This window comes from Mus caroli, chromosome 4 (assembly GCF_900094665.2).
Source record: "Mus caroli chromosome 4, CAROLI_EIJ_v1.1, whole genome shotgun sequence".
Taxonomy (NCBI): Eukaryota; Metazoa; Chordata; class Mammalia; order Rodentia; family Muridae; genus Mus; species Mus caroli.
This window is the reverse complement of record NC_034573.1, coordinates 107,003,762-107,007,486: the sequence shown is the minus strand read 5'-3', so window position 1 is coordinate 107,007,486 and position 3,725 is coordinate 107,003,762. Positions and strand designations below refer to the sequence as shown.

Genomic DNA, 3,725 nt, shown 5'->3' with positions numbered 1-3,725 from the left:
AAAAAAAAAAAAAAAAAAAAAAAAAAAAAAAAAAAAATTTATGATTGGAAGTCACCACAACACGAGGAATATTTATTAATAACTATATTAAAAGACGAAGAATTAAGGTTACTGATATAATAAGGGTGAAAGCATTAAGTAGGTCACTGCTATAGAACCTCTCAAGAGCTTTTCCATTTACCTTAGGAATATCTTCTCACATATCAACTTGTACCTGGTTTCCTGAGATTCACTGGTGTTCCTGAATTACTGATAATTCTCTGAGAATTAAATCCTTCACAACACAACAGACATCTTTTTCATGACATATAACCCATGGATGCTTTCTCCCAAGGTTAAGACCCATGAATGATAATTACCCTCAGAGTGTCACCTCTGTGGTCCTGTATCCAAAGCTGCCGCCTGTATCTTCCACGAGGTTGTCTTGTAAGAAGGGTGCTAAAATAGCCTAGCCAGCAGCACGCCTTGTGATGAAGCACAAAAAAGCCCAGCTCTGTGTGGCCCACCCTCTTAATCCTCTCAAGGGCTCATCCTCAATACCTCGTTCCCAACACTTTTCCAAAGGGGGGAGGGGGAGGGGAGGGGGGGGAAGGGGAACATAAAAGGTTATTTGTTACATTTAAAAAAGGGGGAAAGGGGGGAAGCTGTGTCTATGTTCACCTCATTCAACTGCCTTGAGTAACGGCACTGTAAAGTTGCTCAAATAGGCAAAACATGGACATCTGCACAGTGAGTGCAAGCACTGTTCATAACAAGGTCATGGCTACAAGGACAAATGGTCTCAGATGCCGGCAAGAAATGTCATCAAGGTGACAGGTCAAAAATGTAATAGTGAAGCACTGTAAGAGAGCTTCTGCACAATCAATTCCAGTGGCAAACTCTCCACAACAAAAGCCTCTAAAACACAGATCTCATTACCTCACACAACTGCTTAAAGCAGTGTGCAGAGAGGTGTGCCTTTATCAGTTCTAACCTTCAAATCTAAAGATATAAGAAGTCTTGTTTTGTTTTTTGAAAAAGGAATCCAATAGAAACTTGATATAGTTTTCCTGCCACAGAATAGCAGCTTTCAAGGCAAATTTCTTGGTATAAAGCTCCTAAATATATATCCCTATTTCTTTGGTCTTTACTATTTATACATTCAAAGCAAAATTATAAGTAGAAAAGATAAGGGTCAGGAAGAAAAGAGAATTCCAAACTGAGGTTTTCTTCTTATCAATTTTCTGTATTTCACTTGTTCTTCTCCTTCCCCAAAATTGGACTGAGCTTCCAGAAGTGATATGAAGAATCTTCTATTGCTTTATTGAAGAAATCACTTTCTAATTTGGGTCCATCTCCATCATTACTCAAACATTAAAAAGGCCACTTGAGTCTGCCAATCTCTGAGGGAAAAAAATAAAACACATAATTAGAAGAGGCAAAACCAGTCATACATAACTGCTAATGAATACCAATCAAAGACCTTGAGAGTAAATTCCTTAAATACAATTTAGATATTAATTTAATTTGTCACTGCCTACAATGACATGCCTACAAGTCTTTTTAGTATATAGGTAAGAAAATTACTATGCTTCCCAGGTTGTCCCTGACCTAAACAGCCCCCGATCTCAGTCTTCTAAGCAGCTCAGACTATAGGCATATCATACCACACTTAACCTTTTTAAGTTCTTCAAAGATTTTATAAATCTCGCTTGACCATAGATTTCAATACAAAACAAACCCAACCATTTCTCCAAATAGCCATCAAAGTTATTCAGAAATGCCAATTACTGGGTCTTTTTACATCTAGATTTTCAACTTACCAAATTGGTCATACCATATAGTGTACAGAAGGAAACACTACTAATGTGATCACTATCTAATTATTAGGTATTATCCAATACAATCTCTCGCCTTGTTTATTTATATTGTACATATTTTAGATAATTATCAGTTTAGAGACAAATAAAGCTCTGATCTAACATGATATGAACTAAGAGGACTCAAATGTTTCTTTGCCCAATTCCCAACATTCTTCCAGAAGTTTCTTTTTGATATGAGAACTTGCATCTTTGGGCAGGTTCTGCTCTGCTGACAAATCCTGTGCATTACTGTGTTAAATTCAAGGACTACAAAATACTGAGTTCATGACAACAGACATTATCTGTGAGGAAATGCCTCTGCCTCCCAAGTGCTGGGAATAAAGGTGCGCATCACCACTGTCCAGCAAGATAGTTGTTTTTGTTTTGTTTTTTAAAATCAGGACTGTTTCTAAGACAAGATTTGGGGAAAACCATACTAAACTTTTTAGTGTTTCAGGCCAGTCAGGGCAACATAGTAAGACCCAGATCAAAAAAATTTTTTAAAGTTTTATTACTTTTAATTATATGCATATGAGCCAGGCAGTGGTGGCACACGCCTTTAATCCCAGCACTTGGGAGGCAGAGGCAGGTGGATTTCTGAGTTCGAGGCCAGCCTGGTCTACAGAGTGAGTTCCAGGACAGCCAGAACTACACAGAGAAATGAATGAGTTTGGAAGTAAGAGATTTGGATCTCCCAGAACTGAAGTCACAAATACTCTGTGAGCTGCCTGACATGGTTGCTGGGAACTGAAGTCTTATCCCTTATAAAGGGCTCTTAACCATTGAGCCATTGCTCCCCCCTAGAACAATAAACCAAAGTAATTCTTTCTTTTGTAATTTGCTTTCTGATCATAGCAACCAAAAAGTAACTGAGATAGGGAAGAAGGGGAGGAGGATGAAGAGGAGGAGGTAATGAGGAGACAAATAGTGTATGTCTTCTCTCATATGGGGAATGTAGATTTAAACACAGAAGGCATAAAAGAAAAAGAATTATTTGGGAGGGGAAGATTAGTAGGAAGGGGTAAAGGAAGGCGATGAGGCCAAATACAACCAAAGTACAATGATAAACTTAAGAATGCCATCATAAAACCCATATTTTGTGTGCTTAAAAAAAAAAAACCTGCCAGAAGTGGTGGTGCACGCCTTTAATCCTAGCATTCAGGAGGCAGAGGCAGAAGGATCTCTCTGAGCTCCAGACAGCCAAAGCCGGAGACCCTATCTCAAAAAAACTATCATTAATAGAAGTAATAAAACTGGGGCCGAAGAGATGGTTAGGTAGCTACTAGCTCTGGTTGCCCTCCAGAGGACTTGGGTTCAATTTCCAGCACCCACATGGCAGCTCACACCTGTCTTTAACTCCTGTTCCAGGATATCTGACACTCTCTTTCAGACATACCTGCAGGTAAAACACCAATGCACATAAATAATAATAAGTAAATTCTTTAAAAAAATAATTAAACATACTGGACAGAGAAAGTAAATTCTACAAATCAAGGCCCTTAGCTGAAAACCAAATTTAGTAACTTAACTAGGAAAGGAAAGGAATTTATCAAAACACCACTGGAGTTCAGAGAATTAGGAGACTTTGATTTGACAAATATAAAAAAACAACAGAAACTAAGCAGTAGAAACCAATGCCATAATCACAACACAGGAAGAGCTGGCTTAGGAAACTAACTGCTCGAGCTAGTAATGCAACAACTGCCAAAGGAATGAATTCTCAAGTGTCTTTATTTCTTTGTAGCTCACTGGCACAACCTGGATATACATATTCATGGACACAGCCTCTTCAGCTTTCTCTCACAGTAAAATTAATAAAATGCCAATATAAAAAGGGTTAAAACAAAGCCGGGCGTGGTGGCGCACGCCTTTAATCCCAGCACT

The 3,725-nt window shown here is 38.4% G+C and overlaps 1 protein-coding gene across 1 annotated transcript in view; it reads right to left on the bottom strand.

Annotated features, from left to right (window-relative positions):
• The window catches only part of Gpbp1l1 (GC-rich promoter binding protein 1 like 1), a 34,373-nt gene that overhangs the window by 21,557 nt on the left and 9,091 nt on the right, over positions 1-3,725 (bottom strand). Inside the window, exon 2 of the mRNA XM_021160949.2 lies at positions 360-1,382. The gene's annotated coding sequence lies outside the window, so the exon portion shown is untranslated. The remainder of the gene's footprint in view (positions 1-359; positions 1,383-3,725) is intronic.